Raw genomic sequence first — 13,702 nt, 5'->3', positions numbered from 1 at the left:
TTTTGGTTGATTTTATGACTGATGGGGGAATGGACTGGTAATTACTCAGAGTAGTAAGGGTATGGAATGCTTTGCCTACAACGGTAGTAGATTCACCAAGTTTAAGCACATTTAACTTGTAATTGGACAGGCATATGGGCGTACATGGAATAGTGTAGGTAGGATGGGCTTCAGATTAGTATGACAGGGCGGCGCAACATCGAAGGCCAAAGGGCCTGTACTGTGCTGTAATGTTCTATGTTCCACACTATTCATCACAACATTTATATAAATTATTGATTTAATCACTAAAATGGCCAAATTGCTTCATTTATGCATTACAACGTGGAATAAAGGAGATTTTCACCAGCCCTCTTCATCAACTTAAAAAGCAATCTATTTATTTAACACACTTATTTTTAAAACAAGTGGCGACCACTGGTTATTATTTCTGCAATAATCTGGAATAAAGATCTGTATCCCTTTGATCCCAGTCTCAAACACATTCGTACAACACAAAAGATGGCTGACTGTGCAGAGATGATGTGTTTAAAGAAAGAAATGAGCAAAAGAGTAAAAACAATACACCTCTGTTGGAGAATGGTTGCAACAAGTGTTAGAAATAATCATTTGGTAACAGAGCTTGAGTATTACTGAAAGAAGATGTATTATTGTTGTGTTTTTTTGCCATATGACCAATCAGGAGAGATATTAGGAAGAACATCTACACACAAAGGGTGACAGAGGTTGAGAACTCTCTCCCACAAATGTCAGTGGATGCCGAATTAGTTTCTAATTCTGTTGAGGCGACTGATTCCCCTGAACTGTATTAAAAACCTCCATGTTAACCAACACTTAAGGGAAGCACTGAGGGTTACAAGGGCACAAAATATACTCTGGGTGAGGGGGTTTCAATGTCCACCACCAAGAGTGGCTCGGCAGCATTCCTACAGATGGAACTAGTCGGGTCCTAAAGCACATAACTGTTAGACTGGGTCTGCGGCTGGTGGTCAGGGAACTAACAAGTGGAAAAAAAAATCTATTTGACCTCATCCTTAGCAGTCTGCCAGCTGAAGATGCACCTGTTCATGACAGTATCGGTGAGAGTGACCACCACACAGTCCTTGTGGAGATGAAGTCCCACCTTCACTTTGAGAATACCCTCCATCTTGTGTGGCACTCTTGCCATGCTAAATGGGACAGAATTCAAACCGATCTAGTGACTCAAGATTGGGCATCCATGAGTTGCTGTGGGCCACCAACAGCGTCAGAATTGTATTCCAGCACAATCTGCAACCTCATGGCCTGGCATATCCCTCACTCAGCCATTACCATCAGGCCAGGGGATCAACCCTGGTTCAATGGAGAGTGTAGGAGGGCATGCCAGGAGCAGCACCAGGCAGATCTGAAGGTGAGGAGTGAACCTGGTGAAGCTACCAAACAGGACCACTTACATATCAAACAGTATAAACAGCAAGTGATAGATAGAGCTAAGCGATGCCATAGCCAATGGATCAGATCTGCAGTCCTGCCCACATCCAGTCACAAATGGTGGTGGACAATTAAACGACTCACTGGAGGAGGAGTCTCCACAAATATCCCCATCCTCAATGATGGAAGACCTCAACACATCAGTGCAACGGATAAAGCTGAATCTTTCGCACCAGTCTTCAGTCAGAAATGCAGAGTGAATGGTCTATCTTGGCCCCCTCCAGTGGTCCCCAGCATCACAGATACCAGTCTCCAGCCAATTTGATTCACTTCACGTGATATCAAGAAACGCTGGAGACACTGGATACTACAAAGGCGATGGGCCCTGAGAACATTCGTCAATAATACTGAAGACATGTGCTCCAGAACTTGCTGCTCCCTTCACTAAGTTTTTCCAGTACAGTTCTACCGATCTACCCGACATTGTGGAAAATTGCCATGTTATGTCCTGCACATAAAAGGTAGGACAAATCCAACTGCCCTATCAGTTTCCTCTCCATCATCAGTAAAGTGATGGAAGGGGTCATCAACAGCGCTGCAGGTGCTGGAGATCAGAACTGAAAATGTGTTGCTGGAAAAGCGCAGCAGGTCAGGCAGCATCCAAGGAGCAGGAGAATCGACGTTTCGGGCATGAGCCCTTCTTCAGAATTCCTGAAGAAGGGCTCATGCCTGAAACGTCGATACTCCTGCTCCTCGGATGCTGCCTGACCTGCTGCGCTTTTCCAGCAACACATTTTCAGCTCATCAACAGCGCTATCAAGCAGCACCTGCTCAGCAACACCTTGCTCAGTGACGCCCAGTTTAGGTTTCACCAGGGTCACTCAGCTCCTGATCACATTACAGCCTTGGTTCAAACATGGACAGAGGAGCTGAATTCCAGAGGGGAGGTGAGAGTGACAGCCCTTGACATCAAAGCTACTTTCAACCGAGTGTGGCATCAAGGAGCCCAAGCAAAACTGGAATCAATGGGTATCTGGGGGAAAATTCTCCACTGGTTAGAGTCATACCTGACCCATAGGAAGATGATTGTGGTTGCTGGAGGTCAGTCATCTCAGCTTCAGGACATCTCTGCAAGAGTTCCTCAGAGTGGTGTTATAGGTCCAACTATCTTCAACTGCTTCATAAAACATAGAACATTACAGCGCAGTACAGGCCCTTCAGCCCTCGATGTTGCGCTGCCTGTCATACCAATCTGAAGCCCATCTAATCTACACTATTCCATGTACATCCATATGCTTGTCCAATGATGACTTGAATGCACTTAAACTTGGCGAATCTACTTCCATTGCAGGCAAAGCATTCCATACCCTTACTACTCTCTGAGTAAATAAACTACCTCTGACATCTGTCCTATAACTATCACCCCTCAATTTAAAGCTATGCCCTCTCGTGCTCGCTGTCACCGTACTTGGAAAAAGGCTCTCCCTGTCCACCCTATCTAACCCTCAGATGATCTTATATGTCTCTATTAAGTCACCTCTCAACCTTCTTCTCTCCAATGTAAACAGCCTCAAGTCCCTCAGCCTTTCCTCGTAAGACCTTCCCTCCATACCAGGCAACATCCCAGTAAATCTCTGCACCCTTTCCAAAGCTTCCACATCCTTCTTATAATGTGGTAACCAGAATACTCCAAGTGCGGCCACACCAGAGCTTTGTACAGCTGCAGCATAACCTCAAGGTTCCAGAACTCGATCCCTCCATTAATAAAAGCTAAAACACTGTATGCCTTCTTAACAATGCTGTCAACCTGGGTGGCAACTTTCAAGGATCTGTGTACCTGGACGCCGAGATCTCTCTGCTCATCTACACTACCAAGAATCTTACCATTAGCCCAGTACTCTCCATTCCTGTTACTCCTTCCAAATTGAATCACCTCACACTTTTCCACATTAAACTCCATTTGCCACCTCTCAGCCCAGCTCTGCAGCTCATCTATGTCCCTCAGTAATCTATAACATCCTTTGACGCTGAAAATAACTCCACTGAATTTAATGTCATCCACAACTTTACTAACCCGTCTTTCTATGCCCTCATCCAGGTCATTTATAACAATGACAAACAGCAGAGAACCCAAAACAGATCCTTGCGGTACACCAAGAGAAACTGAACTCCAGGATGAACATTTCCTATCAACCGCCACCCTCTGTCTTCTTTCAGCTAACTAATCTCTTATTCAGACCACTAAATCACCCTCAATCCCATGCCTCCATATTTTGTTACTCCGACCAAAGTGAATCACCTCACACTTGTCCGCATTAAACTCCATTTGCCACCTCTCAGCCCAGCTTTGCAGTTTATCTATTTCTCTCTGTAACCTATAACATCCTTTGTCACTATCCACAACTCCGCCGACCTTAGTGTTGTCTGCGAATTTACTAACCCACCCTTCTACACCCTCATCCAGGTCATTTATAAAAATGAAGAACAGCAGTGGACCCAACACCAACCCTTGCGGTACACCACTAGTAACTGGACTCCAGGATGAACATTTCTCATCAACCACCACCCTCTGTCTTCTTTCAGCAAGCCAATTACTGATCCAAACTGCTATATCTCCCACAATCCCATTCCTCCACATTTTGTACAATAGCCTACAGTGGGGAACCTTATCGAACACCTTGCTGAAATCCATATACACCACATCAACCGGTTTACTCTCATTTACCTGTTTGGTCACCTTCTCAAAGAACTCAATAAGGTTAGTGAGGCACGACCTACCCTTCACAAAACCGTGCTGACTATCCCTAATCAAATTATTCCTTTCCAGATGATTATAAACCCTATCTCTTATAACTTTTTCCAACACTTTAACAACAACTGAAGTAAGGCTCACTGGTCTATAATTACCAGGGTTGTCTCTACTCCCCTTCTTGAACAGGGGAACCACATTTGCTATCCTCCAGTCTTCTGGCACTATTCCTGTAGACAATGATGATTTAAAGATCAATGTCAAAGGCTCGTCAATCTTCTCCCTGGCTTCTCAGAGGATCCTAGGATAAATCCCAACCAGCCCAGGGGACTTATCTATTTTCACACTCTGCAGTAATTCTAATACCTCTTCTTTGTGAACCTCAATCCCACCTAGTCTAGTAGCCTTCATCCAATATAAGGTATGAAGTGGGGATGTTTGCCAATGATTGCACAATGTTCAGCACTATTCACAACTCCTCAGATACTGAAGCAGTTTGTTTCCAAATGCAACGAGAGTTGGCCAATATCTAGTGACAAGTAACATTCACGCCACACAAATATCAGATTATGACAATCACTAATAAGAGACAATATAATCACTACCCCTTAACATTCAATGATGTTACCATCACTGACCCCTCCCCACCCCACCACCACCACCACCACCACTATCAGTATCCTGGGAATTATCATTGATCAGAAACTACAACTGGACTCACCACATAAATGCAATGGCTACAAGAGCAGGTCAGAGGCTAAGAATCCTGTAGCAAGTAATTCACCTCCTGACTTCCCAAAGCCTGTCCACCATCTAAAAGGCACAAGTCAGGGGTATGATGGAATATTCCCCACTTACCCTGGTTGGGGGCAGATCCAACAACACTCAAGAAACTTGATACCATCCAGGACAAAGCAGCCCCTGCTTGATTGCTGCCACATCCACAAACATCCCCTCCCTCCACTCCACTGACGCTCAGTTGCAGCAGTGTGTACCGTCTACAAGATGCACTACAGAAATTCAACAAAGATCCTCAGACAGCACCTTCCAAACCCAGGGCCACTTCCATCCAGAAGGACGGGGAAGAAGCGGGGAAGAAGCTGCTCTTGAATCTGTTCATACATGTATTCAAACTGTGGCATCTTCTGCCTGATGGAAGAGGTATGGTGAGAGTATACCTGGGTTGGGAGGAGTCTTTGATTATGTTGGCTGCCTTCCTGAGGCAGTGGGAAGATGGAGTCAATGGATGGAAGGCTGGTTTGTGTGATCGACTGGGCTGTTTTTACTGCTCTCTATTGTTTCTTATGGTCTTGGGCAGAGAAGTTACCATACAATGCTTGCTATGATACATCTATAAAAATGGGTAAGAGGCTTTACGGACGTGCTGAATTTCCTGAGCCTCCTGAGGAAGTAGAGGTACTTGATGGTTCTTTCTTGATGGTGGCATCAACATGGGCAGACTTTTTAAAAATTCATTTGCAGAATGTGGGCATTGCTAGCTAGACCAGCATTTATTGCCCAGATTGTACCATACAAAGTGCATTAGGTTAGCAGAACAGAGTGCAGAATGCAGTGTTACAGCCACAGAGAAGGTACAGAGAGAGAGAGAGAGACCAACATTGTCTATTCAAGTGTCTGATAACAGCAGGGAAGAAGCTGTTCTTGAATCTGTAGGACAGAGGAGCAGAATGAGGCCATTCGGTCCATTGAGGTTGCTCTGCCATTCAATGATGTCTGATATGTTTCTCAACCCCATTCTCCTGCCTTCTCCACATACATCATCACAAGTTGCCTTTATTTTGGTTAATTACAAAGAAATCTCATGGATAATTAAGTACTGAAACAGTGATTTAGACTTTATTGCATGCAGCAACCAAAATAAGAGCCTTCAAGTCAGCAAGTTAAGCCTCATAAAACTTGGCTATTACCTGATGAATGCTGGCACTTAGTCACAATTCCACCAACGGTGTCAGTGCCTGGAAGTGTCCAGGGTTTGATCCTTGTGCAGTGTTGTTCTCTGAAGTTCTGCTAAAGGTGGAGTTCTGGTGTCAAATTCTTATACAGGTTTTCATCCTTCAGGTCCAGCATGTGATGTTATTTATGATTCCTTAGGTTCTTCCATCCACCGTATTTCAGTCTGTAGCTTGCCTCCTTATCAGAAGGAGCTTCTTAGTTCCTTGTTATATTTGGCATTAACTGTCTGTTTAAAGACACAGCTTTCCTGCAGTTAACTCCTTAAATCCTTCTGTAGGGCAATCCTTGTTCCTGTGGCATGAGGCAGCCAGTTATCCAGCAGGTGTCAAAGCAATTCTGTTCCTGTAGCTGCAACTCCCTTTTTTCTCAGAAGTGGCTGATTGTTTTCAATTCCTGCATACGTATATTCTTGTTCCTTAATAGATCATTCCAGACAGAGTTACTGCTGCTTCTTTCTGTGTGTAGCAGCTTATCATTTATTGATTTACGCAGTAAGTGAATAGTTATCAAAGTTCTGAAGTCTCTGCTGTCACAGCAGTGGATAAAGTCGGTGAGATATAAATGGATATTGATGGAGTTGTGTGGTGATGCTGCAGCTTTAAGAGACTATTTTGTCTTGGTTTTATTTTGAAGAGAGGTTTTAAGGCAGAGGCACTGAGCAGACTATGATTCTCTGAACAATGTATGAAGCTTTGGGTGCTTTTTATAAAAGCTGGAACAATAGAAGCAGCCTGAATGGGTGTGGCTCAGCTCTTACCCAGACAACCAGCGATTTTTAATTTAACTTTCAACAGTTGCTGCTGGGATGTGAGAAGCATGGATAGGGTAAATAGACAAAATCTTTTTCCTGGAGTAGGTGAGTCCAGAACTAGAGGGCAGAAGTTTAAAGTAAGATAGGAAAGATTTAAAAGGGACCTGAGGGGCAGCTTTTTCTTACAGAGGGTGGTGCAATAAGCTGCCAGAGGAAGTGGTGGAGGCTGGTAAAATTACAACATTTAAAAGGCATCTGGATGGGTATATGAATAGGAAGGGTTTGGAGGGATATGGGCCAGGTACTGGCAGGTGGGACTAAATTGGATTGGGAAATCTAGTCGACATGGATGAGTTGGACTGAAGGGCCTGTTTCCGTGCTGTACATCTCCATGACTAAGTGAAAGCTATTTTCCCCCCTCTCTCGGTTACAGCCACAAGCTCGGGGTTCATTACCTGCTACATGAGCTGCATGAGACAATATCTGTTTTCTGAATTTGCGTTTTGCTAAGATGTGTGTTTATGGGATGTTAGTATATTGGAAAAGTTAGTAAGTAATAGTTACTATATCTATTGTTCTGTTCAGTTTTCCAATTCCTTCTTTCTTTTGTTATATTCTGACTAAAGTGGATGAATAAAGTGTGTTTTGTTTTAAATCTGATAGTTTGACCAATCGAACTGCATCTGGAACGCAGCACCTTACATTTACCTTTAAGCTAAAGGGTTTGGTTTGGTCTTAAGCAGGTACAGAAATATGGTAGAAAAGCAACAAGGACTGTCCACTTAATATTCAAGGAGACCAAGTCAGGGAGTCAGAGCAATGTACAACACGGAAACAGACCCTTTGGTTCAACTTGTCCGTGCCGACCAGAAATAATAAATTAATCTATTCCCATTTGCCATTATTTGCTCCTCTAAACCCTTCCATTCCTGTACCCATCCAGATGCCTTCTAAAGGAGCGATATGGTGGCTCAGTGGTTAGCACTGCTGCCTCACAGCGCCAGGGTTCGATTCCAGCCTTGGGCGACTGACTGTGTGAAGTTTGCACATTCTCCCTGTGTCTGCGTGGGTTTCTTCCTGGTGCTCCAGTTTCCTCCCACAATCCAAAGATGTGCAGGTCAGGGTGGATTGGCCACGCTAATTTGCCTGTAGTGTTAGGTGCATTAGTTAGGGGAATGTGTCTGGGTGGGTTGCTCTTTGGAGGGTCAGTGTGGACTTGTTGGGCTGAAGGGCCTGTTCCCACACTGTAGGGAATCTAATCATTAAAAAAATGTTGTAATTGTACCAGCCTCCACTACTTCCTCTGGCAGCTCGTTCCATACATGCACCACCCTCTGTATGAAAAAGCTGCCCCTCAGGTCCCTTTTAAATCTTTCCTATCTTACTTTAAACCTCTGCCCTCTAGTTCTGGACTCACCTACCCCGGGGAAAAAGACCTTGTCTATTTACCCTATCCATGCCCCTCATGATCTTATAAATCTTGAGGAGATCATCCCTCAGCCTCCGATGCTCCACGGAAAACAGCCCCAGCCTATTCAGCCTCTCCCTATACCTCAAACCCTTGGCAACTTTGGTGTAAATCTTTTCTGAACACCCTTCCTATAGCAGGGAGACCATAATTGCACACAGTATTCCAAAAGTGGCCTAATAAGGTGTTCAGAATAAGACAGGCATAAGAACATCAGAACTCAGAGCAGGAGTAGGCCATCCGGCCCTTCGAGCCTATTTCACCATTCAATATGATCAGGGCTGATCTTTTTATGGCCTCAGCTCTACTACCCAGCCTCTCATCATAACCCCTAATTCCTTCTCTGTTCAAAAAATTATCTATCTTAGCTTCAAAAACATTTACTGAAATAACGTCAACCACTTCACTGGCAAGGAATTCCATAGATTCTCAACTCTTTGGGTGAAGAACTTCCTTCTCAATTCAACCAGAAATGTGCTCCCCCTAACTTTAAGATTTTGCCATGCTACTCCATGCTACTCTCTCCCCACCCCCACCCTCCTCTAGCTTATCTCTCCACGCTTCAGGCTCACTGCCTTTATTCCTGATGAAGGGCTTTTGCCCAAAACGTCGATTTCGCTGCTCGTTGGATGCTGCCTGAACTGCTGTGCTCTTCCAGCACCACTAATCTAGTATTTGGTTTTCAGCATCTGCAGCCATTGTTTTTACCTTTAAGACTTTGCCCTCTTGTCCTAGTTTCACCAGCCAGTGGAAACATGCTCTGTATGTCGATCTTATCCAATCCCTTCATAATTTTATATATTTCTCTAAGATCCCCCCTCATTACTCTAAATTCCAATGAATATAATCCTCGTCTACTCAGTCTCTCCTCAGAAGCCAACCCCCTCAACTCCAGAATCAACCTAGTGAACCTCCTCTGCACACCCTCCAGTGCCAATACATCCTTTCTCAAGGAAGGACACCATAGCTGCACACAGTACTCCAGGTGTGGTCTCACCAGCACAGTATACAGCTGCAACATGACCTTCCTGCTTTTAAACTCAAGTCCTTTAGCAATGAAGGACAAAATTCCATTTGCCTTCCTAATTACATGTTGTATCTTTTTTAACTTTAAAAATATACTTTATTCATTAAATTATTTTGATGTCTATACAATTGGAGATGCCATACATACATATACATTCCATTTCTTTACATACAAGGATCGGAATTAATCATTCGTATATACAAATCTGTACATTGACTATCTAGATAGTCTGCTGAGGCATCAGTGGGGCCCGATTACTGAGTGGGCCCCCTGTTCTTCTTAGGAAGTCAGACCTTACACGGTGGTCTTTCCCCACCACGCCTCGGCAGCAGCTGCCCCAAGCTTCAACGCATCCCTCAACACGAAGTCCTGGACCTTGGAATGTGACAGTCTGCAACACTCAGTCGGGGTCAGCTCCTTCAGCTGGAAGGTCAACAGGTTTCAGACCGCCCAGAGAGCGTCTTTCACTGAGTTGATGATCCTCCAGGCACAGTTGATGTTGGTCTCAGTGTGCGTCCCAGGGAACAGACCGTAGAGCACGGAATCCTGCGTCACGGAGCTGCTCGGGACGAACCTCAACAAGCACCACTGCATTCATCTCTAGACTTCCTTTGCGTCGGCACATTCCAGAAGGAGGTGTGTGACAGTCTCGTCCCCACCGCAGCCACTTCAAGGGCAGCGTGCGGTGCGGCTGAGAGTCCGGGCGTGCATAAAGGATCTCACAGGCAGAGCCCTTCTCACCACCAGCCAAGCCACGTCTTGGTGCTTGTTGGAAAGTTCTGGCGATGAGGCATTCTGCCAAATGATGTTGACAGTCTGCTCAGGGAACCGCTCGACAGGATCCACCCTCTCCTTTTCCCAAAGGGTCTCAAGGACACTACGTGCTGACTACTTCCTGTTAGACTTAGGTCAAAAGTGTTTTTTCGCATAAATTTCTCCACGAAGGACAGGTGATACGGAACAGTCCAACTACTTGGAGCGTTCCATGGCAGTGAGGCCAGGCCCATCCTTGGCAACACCGGGGACAGGTAGAACCTCAGTACGTAGTGACACTTGTTGCTTGTTTGGCGGGATCCACGCACAGCTTAATGCAGCCACACACAAAGGTGGCCATCAGGGTGAGGGTGGCATTGGGTGAGATTTTCCCCCCGTTGCCCAGATCTTTATACGTGGTGCCCCTTTGGACCCGGTCCATCTTTGATCACCATATAAAATGGAAGATGGCCCGGGTGACTGCGACGGCACAGGTTCTGGGAGTAGGTCAGACCTGTGCCACATATAACAATACTGACAGTGCCTCACACCTGATGACCAGGTTTTCATCCGTAATGGAGAGCAACCTTTGCTCCCATCTGCCTAGTTTCTGCCTCACTTTGCTGATACGCTCTTCCCAAGTCTTGGCACACGCCCCAGCCCCTCCAAACCAAATACCCAGCACCTTCAGGTGTTGTACCAGTAGACCAACCTTCTGTGATTCATGCACAGGGATACCCAGGTCCCTCTGCACAGCAGCATGCCGCAATTGTTCACCATTTAAGTAGTCGCGCTTTTTACTGTTACTCCTGTCAAAATGGATGACGACACATTCATTAACACTTTATTCTCTCTGCCAGACCTTTGCCCACTCACTTAAAATACCTATGTTCCTCTGCAAAGTTCCACAGTCCTCCACAAACTTTGCTCTGCCGCCCATCTTAATGTCATCAGCAAACTTTGACACACTACACATGGTCCGCAGCTCATCTGTGTAAATTGTGAATAATTGCGCTCTCCAAACTGATCCCTGAGGAACACCACTGACTGCCAACAAGAATAGCATTCATTTATCCCCACTGTTTGCTTCCTGTTAGTCAACCAATCCTCTATCCATGCTAATACGTTACCTGTAATGTCATGCATCTTTGTCTTATGCAGCAGCCTCTCATGAGACACCTTGTTGAAGGCAGGCAAAGAAAGGAAGGTTGAGTGGCAATGCTGACTCGGGAAGACATTACAGAGTGGAAAATAGGGGAGATTTCTGATGGGGCAAGGACATCATCCATTTGTTTAGAGTTGAGAAGCAAGTAATATCTGACCATGCAATTGGGATATTCATCACGCTTGCAAATACTGAGAGGGGTAAAAGAGCAAATCTGTGAGGAAATTACGGAAATATGTAGGAACTTTGGAATGATGGTAACAGGAGTCTCAAATTAACCAAGCATTGACTGGGCAAATGTTAAAATAAAGCATAAGGTGGAAGAGAAATTTCTGCAATGCTATGCACAGAACTTTCTTGACAGAGAGGTTTGGAGATGATTGATAAAGGGAATACGTGAACGTCTCCATGAAAATATTTGGGAAAAAGTGCCGCAAAGCAGTCTGGTTACCAAGATCAACATGTAAAGGGAGTGTGAGCTTGGATTAAGAAAGTGCTTTAAGGTCAGAAAACATAGCATAACAAAAGGGAAGCAGAGGTGTGGACTAATCGGATCAGGCAAGATCTTATTGAATGGCAGAGCGGGCTGAAAGGGCTGATCAGCCTACTTCTCCTCCTGATTCATGTGTCTGTATGTTCATGGTTTTTCAAAACTGAGAAGAGTCAGAGAAATCGACAGCAATGAAAGAAGGGCTCTTCAGCCAATCGATTCTGCGCCGGTCAAAAGCGATCACCTAACCATTCTAACCCCATTTCTCAGCGTTGTATACCTTGGTACATCTAAATCCTTCTTCAACATTCTGAGGGTTTCTGCCTCTCCCACCCTCAGGTGCAGTGAGTTCCACATTCCCCACCACCCTGGAGATGAAAAATATTCTTCCTCACCTCGCACTCTAAGCCTCCAGCCCTTCACCTTCAATCCATCCCCTCAGTCACTGATGCCTCCGCTCAGGGGAAACATTCCTTCCCATATACACTGTCTATGTCCCTCATAACTTGATGCATCTCTGTCATCTCTCCCCAGTCTCCTTTGCTCCAAGGGAAACAACCCCAGTCTGTCCAATCTCTCTCCATTACTGCATCTCCCCAGCACTGGGCAACCTCCTGGTAAATCTCTATTGATCCAACCCCAGTGCCATTGCATCCATCTTCTCCAACCTTTCATCATAAGTGAAGTTTCACAACCTTGAAACTATTCTCCTGAATCTGCACTGCAGTTTCTCTCTCTCTCTCTCTTTCTATCTCTCTTCAAAATACTCACATCCTCACTGATGTCTGCTCCCAGAACTGTAGCTGAGGCCCCTACAAGTCTCTGAGCTGGAGAGTGCAGTGGACTTATGGATGAGAAAGGTAACAGAGGGCAGAGTGGTGCCTTAGCGGTTAGCACTGCTGCCTCACAGCACCAGGGAACCAGGTGTGATTTCAGCCTCGGGCAACTGTCTGTGTGGAGTTTGCACATTCTCCCCGTATCTGCATGGGTTTCCTCCGGATGCTCTGGTTTCCTCCCACAGTCCAAAGATGTGCAGGTTAGGGTGGATTGGCCATGGGAAATTACCCCATCCAGAGATGTATAGACTGGGTGGATTAGCCATGGGGAATGAAGGGTTACAGGGATAGGATGGGGTTTGGGTCTGGGTGGAATGTTCCTTCAAGGGTTGGGCTGAATGGATTCTTTCCAGGCAGTAGGAATTCTATGATTCCCCAGATGTCAGTGCCTGGACCACTGCTGTACATCTAAATATGGCAGAATAAAATGGATTTATTATTGTCACATGTACTGAGATACAGTGAAAAGTATTGCTTTGTGTGCTAACTAGACAAGTTATACCTTATAATATTACATCAAGATAATAGAACAGAATGCAGAATATACAGAGAAGGTGCATAGAAAGCTCAACTCTAATCTCTGAGAGGTCTGCTCATAAGTCTGAAAGAAGCTGTTCTTGAATCCATTGGTAAGTGTTTTCAAATTTTTGTATCTTCTGCCTGAAGGGAGAGGGTGGAAGGAGTTGACTGATTTCCCAAGGCAATGGGAAGTGTAGGAGTCATCAGTGGAAGGAAGGCTGGCTTGTGTGATGCACTGGGCTGCATTCACAACTCTCTGTAATTCCTTGTGGTCTTGGGCAAAGCAGTTGCCAAACCAAGCTGTGACATATTCGGATAGGATGCTGTTTACGGTGAATCTATAAAAAACATTGGCAATGGTCAGTGTGGACACGCCAAATTTCTTTAGCCTTCTGAGGAAGTAGAGATGTTGGTATGCATTCTGGACTGTAGCATCCATGTGGATGGACCAGGACAGATTGTTGGTGATCTTCACTCTTAGGAACATGATGCTCACGACCACCTCCACCGCAGCACCATCAATACAGACAGAATCATGTCCTCCACTCCACTCCTTTTAT

The sequence above is a fragment of the Chiloscyllium punctatum genome, chromosome 30 (genome assembly GCF_047496795.1).
Source record: "Chiloscyllium punctatum isolate Juve2018m chromosome 30, sChiPun1.3, whole genome shotgun sequence".
NCBI classification, from domain to species: Eukaryota; Metazoa; Chordata; class Chondrichthyes; order Orectolobiformes; family Hemiscylliidae; genus Chiloscyllium; species Chiloscyllium punctatum.
This window is presented reverse-complemented; position numbering follows the sequence as displayed.